We start from the raw sequence: 15,018 nt of genomic DNA on the forward strand, positions 1-15,018 counted from the left end.
CGGGCAGTCTTACCAGAGCCACAGCATCGTAGATTTAGAAGGAGCTTGGTGGGCATGTTATTGTCCCCACCCAAGCATGGATCACCAAGCAAGCACCAGCCGGAGGTGAGGAGGCTGCCGCAGTTTCCTCCTGTGTACAGTGGGGGCCGTGGTCGTCGTCTGCGTCCTTCCAGGCCTGGGCATTCTGCCTGGAAGGTCCAGAGGTGGCTTCGTCAGAGTAGCTAGCTGTTCCACTGAGGTCAGTACTCAGAGACGTCTGAGTCAGGAGACCAAAGGGACGCCCCATGTGCCCAGTTCAGCAGGATGCTCTTGGACATGGTGCCGATCTTCATGTCCAGGCTGATGGGGTTGAGGCAGCAGCGCCCACCTGCTGCATGGAGAGCGGCAGCGAGGAGCTGTGGTTGCAGACCCCGAGACACGGCGCTCGTGTGAGTCCGAGGCTGCCACAGATGTGATGGAGGCTGAGGAGGGGGAGGTGCTGACAGAGGCTGAGATGATGCCTGAGGTCTCCAGCGACGACTGGGAGGTCAACTCCGGAACTTGAGGAACGGCAAGGCCAGCAGAAACACCAGACTGTGTAAGGCAACCCCGGTCAGCATCTAGCCCAGAAGCTTCTAGAGACTGAGTCTTCTTGGCCCCTTGTGGCTGTGGAGTGGGGACTCAGGCTCCAGGAAGGGATGTCTGTCAGGGAGAAAGGGTGGGACAGTCACCTCCTTTTCCTGGCCATCAGGGATCCTGGGACAAAATCCACACGAATGTCGTCCATATCTACATCGGGCTGGAGGAGCATGCAGAGCGGGTAGGCGATGTCCCTGCTGCGCAGGTAGGGGCTGCATCTGACCTGGTCCCAGGACTTGGAGTGAGCACTCCTTTTGGTCTTGTGTGTTGTGTTGGGGGTGCGGTGGCAGAATTGAAGGGCTGACTTTGCATTGATCCGACACCCTGGGTGAATGGTTGCTGTAGGTGTCCATGGGCACAGGTGGCTGTGACCCACACATGGGAAGGTGTGAAGGAAGCACACAGAAGACAGTGCCCTGAGCTATGCAGGTTTTCTGCTCATGGGCAGTGCTCCTTGGCAAAATTCAGCTAGTCTGTTTGTTCCTAGAGCACAGAAGGCCCCTCAGGTCGTGAGTGGTTCATGGGAAGTCTGGTCAGTCTGTTGCTGGGCATCATGCCTGGCAGGAGGAGAGCTTCAGCCTGAAATGACGGTCTGGGGGTGACCTGGAATGCCAGGTGAGGTAGAAATTACCCATGTGGCCTGATCCACTCCAGTCTGTATTGCTTCTCTACCCAACAACCCAGACCTAGACAATGGCCCTCTGGCTGGCTGGCATCTGGAACAGTTCGAAGGTTCCTCTGGTTCAGTCGAAGGAGAAGATCAAAATTAGTAGAGCAAAGGAAACTAGGAAGATTAGGGCAGAGATACATGGAAGAGAAGAGCACGTGAGAAAAATCAGTGAAAACAACAGTTCTTTCTTTTGCAGATTTACCAAAATTGACAAAGAGACAAAAATGGAACCACTTTATACCAACCAATTGGCTCCCTGGGATGAAGCAGATCATTCTGAGAAGCACACAAACTACCAAAGTGACTCCAGAAGAAATGGAAACCCTGAGCAGACCTATAATAAGTAAATAGACTGAAGCAGTCATGAGAACTTCCCAAGAATGAAAAGTCCAGAACCTGATGCTTTCCCTGGTGATTTGTCCCACACGTTTAAAGAAGACAGAATACCAATCCTTCTGAAAGTCTGAAAAAAGTACAAGAGGAGGGAACACTTCCCACGTCACCCTAGAATGCCAGCATTGTCCCGATTCCAAAGACTGACAGAGACCTTACAAGAAAAGACAGTTGTAGGCCAAAATCCATTATGAAGAGCGAGGCAAAAATCCTCAACAGAATTCTAGCAGACAGAATCTAGCAGCACATTGACAGGACTCTACATCATGACCAAGTGTGATTTACACCGGGAATGCAAAGGCTGTTCAATGTAGCTAATCAGTGTCCTAGACCACATCCAGAAGAAACACGATCATGTCAATTGTTGTAGGATAAGCTTTGACAAAATCCAAACCTTTTCATAACAAGTGTTCTCAATAAAATAGAAATAGAAGGTTAAATTGTGATAAAGGATAGGTGCCTGGGTGGCTCAGTGGGTTGAGTGTCCGACTCTTGGTTTGGGCTCAGGTCATGATCTCAAGAGTCTTCAGATTGAGCTCCAGGGAGGGCTCTGCACTCAGTCGGGAGTCTGCTTGGAGATTCTCTCCCTCTGCCCCTCCCCGCTCTTGGGTTTGCATGCTCTCAAATAAATAAATAAATAAATAAATAAATAAATAAATAAATATTTCTTTAAAAATTATGATAAAGGATATTTATGAAAAATAACTCATATGTATATCATTCTCTGTGGTGAAAGACTGAGAGTTTTCTCCTTAAAATCCCCAAAAGGTCAAGGATACCCATGTCCACCACTTCATTTCAATATTGTCATGGAAGTTTGGTCAGAGAAATTATACAAGATTAGTTACTAAAAGCTAACAAATGGAAAGGAAGAAGAAAATGTTTACTTATATAGGACATGATCTTCTATGCAAATAATCCTAAGAATTGGAAAAACTCTGTACAAGATTATAATATTTCCCGAAAGGTATGAGCAGAGAAGACCAACACATATGGATCAATGGGATACTGCTGAGAATCAAGGAATACATACATGTACAGTCAGTTGTTTTTGAACAAGGAGACCAAGATCATTCAATGAGGCAAAAACAGTGTCTCCAACAAACGGTGTTGAGAAACCGGATATCCACATACGAAGGAGTGAAGTCAGAGCATTCCCTTCCACCCTATAAAAAATGAACTCCACATGGATCCAAGAATGAAGAGCGAAAATTCTTAACACTCAGAAGGAAACTAAGAGCACCTAGGGGCAGATCTTCCTTCCCTTGGATTTGGCAATATGGTGTCTCTTGTATGGCACCCGAAGCCCAAGCAGCAACAGAGAAAACAGAGACACTGGACTACAACGTTGCTAAAAACTTTTGTGAACGAAAGGGTAATCTCAAGAGAATGTAAAGAAACCCAAAGAATGGTAGGAAATATTTGCAAATCTCATACGAGTCTTGCATCTAGAATGTGTACAAAACTCCTCCAACTTAAGAACCTAAACAACCCCACTGAAAATAATAGACATTTCTCCAAAGAAGATAGTCAGACGACCCAGTGAGCACATGGGGCGATTTTCATCATGAGATCGTAGGAAATGCAAGCCAACACCACAGTGACTTGCCTTCCCCCACCCAGCAGGAGGGGCTCTAGTGAATAAGCAGAAATAACAAGGGTCGGAGAGGATCTGGGGAAACAGAACCCTCCTCCATTGCTGGGGGAGATGTAATATGGCTGATCCACTGTGGCAAAGGGTGTGGCACGTCGTCCACACGTTGAGCATACTGTTCTCATTTAGCCGAACTCCACTCATTATCTAAACAGAAGAATGGAATACAGGCCCTCTAACAACAGCCTGCACGTAAGTGTTCGTAGCAGCACTCTGGACAATAACCGAAAGATGAAAACAACCCACAGGTGCACCCACACTTGAATGGACAAACACAACGTGGTATGTTCATACAATGGGATCCATTCAGCCACGCCAGGAATGAAGTAGTGATACACGCTATCACGTGGGTGAACTTCGAAAACATCCTACTCAGTGGAAGAAACTAGACCCCAAATACCACATACGGTATGATCCCACGTGTATGAAAAATTCGTCCCAGGTAAATGACAGGTGCCAGATCAGTGGTTGCCTGGGAGCAGGGGGATGGGGAATGGCCAGTGACTGCCTGCTCAGAGGGTGCGGGGTTTCTCTCCAGGGCATTAAATGTTCTGGGACTAGATAGGGTGATGGAGCCAGCACGGGAAATGGAGTTGATAACAGTGGTTTGCACACTTTGACATGTTTAAAAAGATAAAGTTTATTTTATCTTAAGCTACAAATATACCTGGAGACATGAAAAGAAACCAAAGCCAAAAGAGAAGAAAAGGAATGTGTTCGCTGGTGAGGACAGGCCGACTCTGGTGCTGGAACTGGCCCTGGTTGGAGCTCATCAGCTGCTCCGGGAGGTGGGCCCGGAGCTGGCTGTAGCTGGTGCTGGATTGGGTCTCGCTCCCACTGGCCCGAGCTCTGCAGGGGGAGCCAGCGCTGGCTCCAGGTCGGAGGTGCCGCCGGAGCTGACTGTGGAGCCGGTCCAGCTCGGAGTCTTGCCTTGGCTCTAGCTCTGCAGTCGGCGATGGAGCCGAAGGTCCAGGGGCTTCCTCCCACTGGGGCACACGTGGCTCCAGCTCCCGAGCTCCTGGCGAAGGCCCCGCAGCAGGACATGGAAATACCTGGAGCTCTGCAGCGGGCTTTGGGTCTGTAGCTGCTTCTGCAGCCGCGTCGACTCTGCAGCGGTGACCGGCCCCGGGGCAGCGGCCAGTTCTCCGTCTCGAGATGGTGCCGAAGCAGCAGGAGGAGAGAAGATCATCACCCTGCCAGGGGGATCACCCTGTGCTGATCCCCACAGCCCGTCCCTGTGCCTTGTCAGAGGAAACCGACCTTCCCCAGCAGCGCTGAGCTGCCTGGAGAACTGGGTCTCGTTCTCGGGCTGCCTCGCACTCTGCCAGTGGTGCCGGATCGGGTGGGAGAACTGGTGTGGAGGTGGCTCTGCTCTGGAATTCACCCCGGAGCTGCTTTTGCCTCCAGAGGGGGACCACGGGTCGGAGCTGGAGGGGCTCTAGTGTGCGGGCCCCTGGCTCAGGCTCTCGAGCTGCTTCCATGGCTGGCTCGAGTCAGCGCCGGGGCACGTTCTGGTGCATCAGATGGTTCGAGATCTTAGCTGCCCCACGGCTCGTGCAAGGTCTCGTGCTCGAGGTGCTCTAGCTCTGTATCGCCCACTTGCTGACCGTGGGTGAGATGCTGACCCACCGGTTAGGCTGGGAGCTCCGAGGGCAGGGAGGGTGTCTGGGGGTCCCCTCTGCGTTCCAGCGAACAGACACAGGTGTGGGTGATGCCCGCGTGGAAGAAAGCATGAACGCAAGAGTCTGTGGCCCAGACCTCTCATCTGTTACAACATCCACCGCATCACGGTGCTGCTGGGGGAATCCCACCGACTCACTAAACTTTGAAGTGCTACCACTTCCCAGGCACTGTTCTGGTGGTTGGGGACCCAGCGGTGAGGAAGTAAGGTCCCTGCTCGCGTGGGGCTGGCCGGAGCAGAGGTCCAACGAGGACTTCAGGTCCCCGGCAAGTGTCTCTGCTCAGCTGGGGGCAGCTGCCGGGAGCAGCGGGTCAGGCCCTTGTCCCCGTCTGGCAGCTCAGGACCGACCCGCGTGGGGCGCGTGGTGAAGGGGATGCAGGATCCTTGGTCTGAATCCCCCCGTAGCCATTACCCCCATGTAGCCGGTCCCGTCACCGTCCCGAGTTTTGTCATCCATGAAGTGGGCAGGGGAGGAAAGCCGTTCGTGGGTTCAAGAGCCCTATCCAAGTGCGGAACCGGGTCTGGATCATCTCTGGAGGGGGATTCAGCTCCAGCACCTGCCCCAGAGCTCGAGCCAGGTCCTCCACCGATGCGTGCCGCAGCTCCCGAGACTGGGGCAGCTGCAGCTTCGGCTCTCACGCCAGCTCTGGGATCAGAGCCCGTTTTGGAGCTTGAGCAGCTCCAGCACCAGCTGGGGAACTCGCCAGCCAAGGGCCAGCACCTTCACCGTCACACCCTCGCCATCGTGCACGAGGTCAGGAGAGGGGCTGGGGGCGGGAGGGTCCCTGCTGGGCAGGTCACCCCGGGTACCTTGGTCACTCCACTCACAGCTCCCCCTCCCCACCCCTCCCACAGGTCACAGCCCCAGGGATCCCCACCCCTGCTTCCCAAACAAGGCTCAAGGTGGACAAGCAGACCTGGGATGTTGGAAGTTGAGGCTTGTACCTTCAACACGGTATACGTGTTGACCCAGAAACTCCACTTTATGGATTCTGTTGCAAATAGAGGTTGATGGACACGGTGTTCCCTTCAACAGGGTGGGAGTGAGCTGCCCACGCTAGGTGATGGGTGCACCTGTGGCCGGGGATGGGTGCTGCTTACTGTTCTCCCAGACAGGGGTGCCCGTCACCCTTCTCTCCCAGGGACCTCCATTTCCTCACGTTGTCGCCAGGGCTGCTGGTCCCCAGACCAGACACCTGCCAGTCTGAGGGTGACCAGTGCTGCCTCCATGGGGTTTCCTTTGCCAGAGTCCTTCCCCGGCAGCTCCTGCATCTCTGACTGCCCCCATGCCTGTCCCCCTCCCCTTGGACTTGCATGCATTTCGTCTCTGTCCCTGTGGAACCCAGTGACTTGGAGCATGGTTTGGACCAGAGGCATGGGAAACCTTTCTGTGGCCTTGGGTTGTGAGCAATGCTTTGGCCCTTTGGGGTGTGTCTTCCAGCTTTCTGCATTTCCCTGGTTTCTCTGTGGGTCACAGGAGGAACCAGCCCTTTCCTGTCTGGGGTCAGGCTGAGGTGTCCCATCAGGAACAGGGGTCTCCACCCCGAGATTGTGTCCATATTTACCAAAGGGGGCTCTATGGTTACATCTCATCTGTAATCCATCAGGGATTTCAACATCCAATAAGGGAAATTCTATGTCAAGTCAACCCAGAAAAGAAGGAGTCCCCTTTGAAAATAGGGGGGCAGACACAAAGGCCCATTCTGTGTGATTCCACGTACAGGAAACCACCAGAACAGGTAAGGGAACAGAGAGAGGAAGCAGCTTAGGGGTTTCCAGGGAGGCCTTCTGGTTCGGGGACTCCTTTGGGGAAGCAGATATTCCACAGTCATGTTCTGTGGTGTGCTGGCCCAGCGTTGGGAATGTACTTGATGCTCAGGACTTGTTCAACTGAAAACAATTCATTTTATTTAAAATAAATAATAAACAGCATATAGGACATGGAAAGAGAATAGAACAGTTAATACAAACCAGAGAGAAAGAACATAGGGGGAGGGGATGAAACAATCTGGCAGGGCATCGGGGTCGGGTGATGGGGCTAAGGGTAATGGTACAAGGAGATCTCCCTGTGAGGATGTGGGCTCTGGATGTGGTTCTGGAAGCCATGCAGGAGCAGGAGGAGGGGCAGGGCCAGATGCAAGAGTAGGGCCAGATGCAAGAGCAGGGCCAGGGGCAGGATCCACAGTAAGAGCTGGGTCAGGGGCAAGTAGAGGAGCACAGGCAGGGCCAGGGGAAGGGGCAGCGGCCCTGGAAAGCAGGGGAAGGGGCATCGGCTCTGGCAGGGGCAGGGGCAGGAACAGGGACACCGGCACGGGAAGGGGCATTGGCTCTGGCAGGGGCAGGAACAGGGACACAGGCAGGGGAAGGGGCATCAGCTCTGGCAGGGGCAGGGGCAGGAACAGGGACACTGGCAGGGGAAGGGGCATCGGCTCTGGCAGGGGCAGGGCCTGGAACAGGGACACAGGCAGGGGAACGGGCATCAGCTCTGGCAGGGGCAGGGGCAGGAACAGGGACGCAGGTAGGCGAAGGGCCATCGGCTCTGGCAGGGGCTGGAACAGGGACACAGGCAGAGGAAGGGACAGGTGCAGGGGCAGGGGGTGGGTCAGGGGCAGGAATGGGCGCATACGCAGGGGCAGGGAAACAGGTAGGGAAAGGGGAAGGAGCAGGGTCAGAGGTAAGGATAGGAGCACAGGGAGGGGCTGGGGAAGGGACAGTTGCAGGGGCAGAAGCCGAGTCAAGGGCAAGAACAGGAATACAGGTAGGGGCAGGGGAAGGGGCAGGAGTCAGGGCAGGAGCTGGGTCCGGGGCAAGAACAGGAACACAGGTAGGGAAAGGGGCAGGTGCAGGGGCAGGAGGTGGGTCAGGGACAGGAACAGGACCACAGGCAGGGGCAGGGGCAGAACCCGGGTCAGGGGCAAGAATAGGAGCACAGGCAGGGGCAAGGGAAGGGACAGGATCCAGGGCAGGAGCTGGGTCAGGGACAAGAACAGGAACACAGGTAGGGGAGGGGGCAGGTGCAGGGGCAGGAGGTGGGTCAGGAACAGGAACAGGACCACAGGCAGGGGCAGGGGCAGAACCCGGGTCAGGGGCAAGAATAGGAGCACAGGCAGGGGCAAGGGAAGGGGCAGGATCCAGGGCAGGAGCTGGGTCAGGGTCAGGATCCGGATCAGGGGCAAGAAGAGGTGCACAGGTAAGGGAAGGGGCTGGTGCAGGGTCAGGAGCTGGGTCAGGGGCAAGAACAGGTGCACAGGCAGGTGCTGGGGAAGGGGCAGGTGCAGGGGCAGGAGGTGGGTCAGGAGAAGGGACATTGGCTCTAGCAGGGGCAGGGGCAGGGGCAGGAGTTGGGGCAGGGGCCGGAACAGCAGCACAAGCCGGGGGAGGGGAGGGGGCAGGTGCAAGGGGAGGGGCAGTGTCTGCCGCACTGGCACGTACAGGACCCGGGGCAGTATCTGGGTCAGGGGCAAGAACCGGGCCACAGGCAGGGGTAGGGATGGGTCAGGATCCAGGGCAGGAGCTGGGTCGGGGGCAGGAGCAGGGCCACAGTTCGGGGCAGGCACAGGGGCAGGCTCTCCGGAGGCAGGTTGTCCAGCAGGCCCTTCCTGGCCCCCGTCAGGCTCTCCGTGGGCGGGTGCTGGGTCACCTGCTGGCTCCTGGTCTCCTGCTGAAGTTGCAGCCACCACCCCTCCTTCCAGAGCTGCCGATGGAGTTGGAACCGGCTCTAGCTCCTCAGGTGCTGGAGCAGCTGTGAGAGGAGAAAAGCTCACCCCGAGCCTGCTCTCCGTGGAGACAGAACCCAGCCCAGGGCCTCCCAGAGAAGCCGCAGCCAGGAAGGAGCCCTCCCCGGGGCGTCTCCCCAACCGCAGTCCACCCGCTGGGCGCTCTGAGCCCAGTCGTTGCTCCAGGCCCCACACCAGGCTCTGGGGGCTCCTCCCTGTGGGGCCAGCCCCCACCCTTCTGCACACACCCACGGGCACCCAGCCCCGGGCTTCTCAGCCTCAGGCTCGGGCTCCGTGGGCTCCGGCTCCTGGAGCACAATGCAGTCAATGACCACCAGGGACAGTGGTCTGGGTGGTGTCGGAGGCCTCTCCCTGCAATCCCCAGCACCTGCTCCAGGGGAGTCCTGTGGGGTCACGCTCCGGATCCCGGACATGGAGTGGGTGTCCGCCAGCCTCGTGCCGATCTCATCGGAGGTCTGCAAAGACAGGGACGGGTAGCCGGCCCGGAGGCATTCCAGTCCTGCCGGGCCAACCTCCCTGTCCCCTGCCCAGTCGCCCTGCTGCTCCCAGATCAGACACACACCTGTGGGTGCACAGCCCTGCACGCGGGACAATGACCCAACCCTGCAGGGCGATCGAGAGAAACCCTGGGCAGAAGCTCACAGCCCCCCACACCCCGTCCCACCCAGCCAGCCTGTACCTTGAACATGACCTGCCCACGAGTTATCTGACCCCTTATCAGCCTGCTCTTGAATGGCGTTGGCCCACCCCACATGACCCCTCTTCACACACACACACACACACACACACACACACACACACGGAGGGGAGGGGACCTGGGGCTGCACAGGTGGATTAGACCCTGTGGGGCTGGGTGGCCGGCTCTGGGCCTCCTGGTGTCACCTTTCGGGCCTTCCGGCCAATCGGCCAGAGGCGGTGGGGAGCCCTGATCAGACATCCCCAGCGGGGGCCAGCGTTTGCAGGGCGGGCTTTCTTCAGCCTGCAGCATCCAGACTTAGGGAGGCAACAAGCCCACATGTTCATGGTTGGATGATCTCCAACGAAATGAACTGGGCAGGGGGCTGTCTCTGGAATGTGTGTGCCTTGTTACCTGGGTTCCAAATTCTTTTGGACTCTGTTGTCAGGGAAGTGAGGTCACCACTGCCTGGGGTCCCCTTACCCAACTTCCTCCTCACACAAGACCCCCGCCCCCGAGGGCCCCCTCCCCCGGCTGCTCAATGCTCCCCCTCCCCCCATGCCCCATCCATACAGTGACTCCCTCACAGCCCCCCCACAGCCTTCCCAAGGCCTGGGTGCAGCCGGTGTCCCCGCTGTGAGGACACAGAGCTGGCTTCAGACTGGGCTCCAGTGCCTGGATCAGGCCTTCAGTGCAACAGCTGCAGGATGAGCCGGCTTAGTGAGGACCTTGCCCAGGACACTAGCCCCATGACACTGTGAGGGTATTCCCAGTCCCCAGTTAAGTCGTGTAGTGCAACAAGTGATTATACATCAGGGTGGATGATGCAAAGTACAGTGCAGTGAGAACATGACAAAAACGTTTAAATGACAGAATAGTATGTAGGTAAACATACTATATACTATGTAAGTGAAAGGAAAAGTAAACAACGGGGTCAGAAAGAGGAATGGGAGTTTCGAGAAGCAGGCTGGGGTAGTCAGGGGGTGGGGGGTGGCTCATGGAGGAAGTGACCAAGGAGTCCCGTCACCAGTTACAACAGTGCAGCAGCAGGGTTTGAGCTCTGCTTGACCCACGACCCCCAGGGGCATTGGGGGCATTCTAGCTCCAGAGGATCTACAGGCTGCAAATCAGCCTGAGCCTAGCATCCGTGGTATGTCTTCTTTGCTCCCGGGTGTGGCTCTTTCTCTGCCTCTTGAGGCTGTTGAATCTCCTTTTATTTTCCTCTGAAGTGCACTATTTTGTGTCGGTTCAGTACTGTTAGTTGACACAAATTCTTTGTGAAAATAAGTGGAGTATAAATCATACTTGTTTCCTAATTAGATCTGAACATATTCAATAATAACAGCTTTTCCCCAGGCCCCTGGGTCTTCATCTGCTCACCAACGCTGAGATTTTTAAAAACATTATATTTTTAACAGTTTCAAAGAATTAGTTTGGTTTTTAAAAAATTCCAGAAAGTCACACTTTTAATACTCTATAGAATGATCTGTAAACATTGAATGAGCAAGGTTTTACAGGATGAGGGAAGAATTGGCTTTGTGGCCGGGTTTGCCCTAATGTTTACTCCCTGTTGCCCCCGTGTGGCCACTCTCCAGATAGCATGTGGCTGAATGTGTTCCAACCTGTCAAATTCAAGGGAGAATAAGATAGAAGAAGGTTGGTCCTTGGATCCCCTAGCTCCTAATAATCATGAAATAATTTATGAGCTATATTCTAAATCAGAGTATATGTTAACTTGATATTAGGGTTAGGTTCAGGGTCAAGTTGCATACAGTAATTATGTACAGCTTTTTGTAGGTCAGTCATACGTCCATAAACTGTTTTTAAAAAATAAAACGGGAGAGAATATAATCACTCAAAGCACTGAGCACCTTTCCTGTCACAGTAAATATGTAACTAAACATAATTATTGCTTAACCTTAGCTGAGGACCGGGAGCTGGTCCTACAGGTACTTGGCAGGTAACATCTGTGGCCAGCTGCCCATCTCTTCCCCCGACACCCACACCCAGCTCAGCACATCCTCTGCTCTGCTCAAGAGCAGTCTAGAGAGACCAGGTCCAGGTGTGGCTCCCTCCTGTCAGGCATGGCTTCCTTCCGACAGGTAGAGAAGGTGGCCAGCTCACAGACACATGACATCTTCTTTTGGTTACTTGCTATCTGCGTCACCTTTTTGTCACCTGGTCATTAACATTTAGCTCCTGTGAGAACCTGAGTTTGCAGGTTTCTGTTCACATTTCAAAGTGTGCAGATATGTGTTGACTTTGTTCGCTGTCCCTGGGGAGGATATACAGGGTTAGGGTATGGGTTAGGGTACGGGTACAGGTTAGGGTACGGGTTAGGGTATGGGTTAGGGAATGGGTTAGGGTTAGGGTACGGGTACGGGTATGGGTTAGGGTACAGGTCAGGGAACGGGTTAGGGTTAGGGTACGGGTTAGGGTTAGGGTACAGGTTAGGGTATGGGTTAGGGTTAGGGTACTGGTTAGGGTCAGGGTTAGGGTACAGGTTAGGGTTAGGGTACGGGTACAGGTTAGGGTACAGGTTAGGGTACGGCTTGGTTAGGGTATGGGTTAGGATTAGGGTACGGGTTAGGGTTAGGGTTAGGGTACGGGTTAGGGAACGGGTTAGGGTTAGGGTACGGGTATGGGTATGGGTTAGGGTACGGATCAGGGAACGGGTTAGGGTTAGGGTACGGGTTAGGGTTAGGGTACGGGTTAGGGTTAGGGAACGGGTTAGGGTTAGGGTACGGGTTAGGGTCAGGATTAGGGTACGGGTTAGGGTTAGGGTACGGGTATGGTTACGGGTTAGGGTACGGGTTAGGGTACGGCTTGGTTAGGTTACGGGTTAGGATTAGGGTACGGGTTAGGGTACGGGTTAGGGTAAGGGTTAGGGTATGGATTAGGGATAGGGTTAGGGTACGGGTACGGGTTAGGGTACGGGTTAGGGTTAGCGTTAGGGTACGGTTTAGGGTACGGGTTAGGGTAGGGCGAGGGTTAGGGTTAGGGTACGGGTTAGGGTACGGGTTAGGGTTAGGGTTAGGGGTAAGGGGTTAGTGGTTAGGGTTAGGGTTAGGGTTAGGGTTAGGGTACAGGTTAGGGTACAGTTTAGGGTAGGGTTAGGGTAAGGGTTAGGGTTCGGGTTAGTGTAGGGGTTAGGGTTAGGGGTTAGGGGTTAGGGGTTAGGGTTAGGTTTAGGGTTAGGGTTAGGGTTAGGGTTAGGGTTAGGGTCTCCCTGTCCTCTGCTGTATAGAGACAATTCTCCTCCGGTAACCAGATTGATCATTTCAGAACATAACCTTTGAGCCTCTCTGCGATCCGGTCCCCACCTGTCTGTCCTCTCCAGCCTCACCTCTCCCACTGCAGCCCCCCTCTGTGGGCCACCAAGCTGTGTGGTTGTCCCACATGTGCCTTGGGCCTGACTCCAATCCTTTACATTCTCTGTGCCCTCTGCCAGGAGCACTCTTCTCTCCCCTTGCATCATGTCTGGCTTGTTCCCCCATTGGCTGGGCCTCTACTTGCCCCCTGGTGACCTGACTCATGTCTGCTGGGTGTTTGTGCTCGTCCCATATTTAAATGTACTATCCTCCTTCCCTGTGTGAGCGATTTACTAACCTGCAAGGTATGGGGTAGGCACAGGGAAGTAGTCTTAGTGCCTGTGTAAAAAAGCCAGTCTCAGGGCGCCTGGGTGGCTCAGTCCTTAAGCGTCTGCCTTCGGCTCAGGTCGTGATCCCAGGGGCCTGGGATTAAGTCCCATGTCAGGCTCCCTGCCCTGCGGGGAGCCTGCTTCTCCCTCTCCCCCTCCCCCTCCTTGTGTTCCCTCTCTAGCTGTCTCTTTCTCTGTCAAATAAATAAAATCTTAAAAAAATTCAGTCTCAGAGGGGCTCACCACACTTGCTGACAATGGGGGAGCTGCTGTCCCCACAGTGAGGGGCAGGTAGTCCCCTCAAAGGGGGACCAGCCATGTGAGGCAGTTGGACAAGACTTCCAATGTTTTGGGGCCAGGGAGATGTAGACCTGGAACCAGAAGCTCACACCCTTGGATTCAAGGCTGGGGCCTAAGCAAGCCCCCTTTTTCCAGGGGTCATCTTTCCCCTTCCCTGCCCATGGGCTGAACCTGATTCCTGATCTGGGGAGTTCGAGGGTGACCCCTCCTAGGAATACCAGTGGTTTATTGATGGACCTTGTTAGCCAGAGGCCCAGTAGCCTTCGAGGGAGGACCCTATATGGGGTGGAGACAGCTCTGTTGGGGACCAGCGACAGCTCACTCAAAGTAAAGTGGGGCAGGTGGCTGGCCCTGCTGATTCTACCCAGTCTGTAGGACATAGAAACACGGGCTGTGCCCAAAGGTGCTCAACTCATGGCAGGTGGGGACAGAACCTGCAGGGGGGCAGCTAGGGGAGGGCACCTGCAGGGTTTGCCCAGGAGCTCAGCACAGGGGGAGTGTTCCTGGCTCCAGCATGCTGACTGTGCGGCTGCATGGGTTTCCAGCCTCCCAAGCCTCAGGCTCCCCTTTGTAAGATGGGGCACTGATGGCCCCCATCTCTGGGAGCAGAAGGTAGGGAGGCCCTGCCGGCAGATTCACTCAGGACAGGTCAGGAGGTGGCTGTTGCTTAAAGCAGCCCAGGGCCTGTCCCCATGAAGAAGGTGCACACGTCCATGACCCCCAGCTCTGGGGTCCTGCTGCCAGCCTCTGGCAGTGACCCTCTTCCTGCCCTGTCCCCTGCCCCTGTGGATACGGGGTCTTCCTGGAGCTGTTCCTGCAGAATCACTTCATGGTGGACACAGGGTCATCTACTATGTCTTCACCGACCAGCTGGTTGCTGTGTCCCGTGTGCCCCTCCAGGAGCACTGAAGGGTGGTGGTTCTTGAGGTCCGCGGTGCCCCACACTGGCAGGATGTGTCCATGCAGCACATGGCGATCATGAGCTGCTTCTATGAGGAGTGCTTCCTCTATGAGGTGGATGACATGGTGTGCGGGGATGTGGACATGAAGTTCTGTGACCACATGGGCATGGAGATCCTGTCCCCCCTCTTTGGCACCCTGCACCCCGGTTTCTACTGGGTGGCCCATGAGGACTTAAGCTATGAGCGCTGGTCCCAGTCCCAGGCCCACATCCCCAAGGACCAGGGTGACTTCTACTACATGGGGGCCTTTTTTGGGGGGTTGTGGCAGAGGTTCACCGACTGACCTCAGCCTGTCACCAGGTGATGGTGGTCAACTGGGCCAGTGGGATCGAGGCCATGTGGTACGATAAGAGCCACCTGAACAGGTACCTGCTGGACCACAAGCCCACCAAGGTGCTGTCCCTGGAGGACCTGCGGGACCCACAGCTATTGGGCTGGCCCTGGAGGACCTGTGTGCAGCTGCTGGGCTGGCCCTGGGTCATGTAGAAGCTGAGATTTGGGCCATGCCCAAGAATCACCAGGACACCCGGAACTCATGAGGGGCTGTCCCCGTCTCCAGCAGGGGGTGTTGACTTCAGCGGAGCCATCAGAGCAGGTTCCTACTTCTGTCCCCTCGAGGGACACTGTGGAGTCCAGTACTGTCTGCACGGGCACGTCCAGTGCCCCAGCCGCACCTGCTCACAGGAG

At 55.4% G+C, this 15,018-nt stretch overlaps 1 pseudogene; it reads left to right on the forward strand.

The window, feature by feature from the left end:
* Positions 1–806: 806 nt before the first annotated feature.
* Positions 807–14,817, forward strand: LOC135363556 (histo-blood group ABO system transferase 2-like; annotated as a pseudogene).
* Positions 14,818–15,018: the final 201 nt, after the last annotated feature.

Source organism: Mirounga angustirostris, unplaced genomic scaffold (assembly GCF_029215605.1).
Source record: "Mirounga angustirostris isolate CCGP_5_RB_7025 unplaced genomic scaffold, mMirAng1.0.hap1 SCAF_2, whole genome shotgun sequence".
NCBI lineage: Eukaryota > Metazoa > Chordata > Mammalia > Carnivora > Phocidae > Mirounga > Mirounga angustirostris.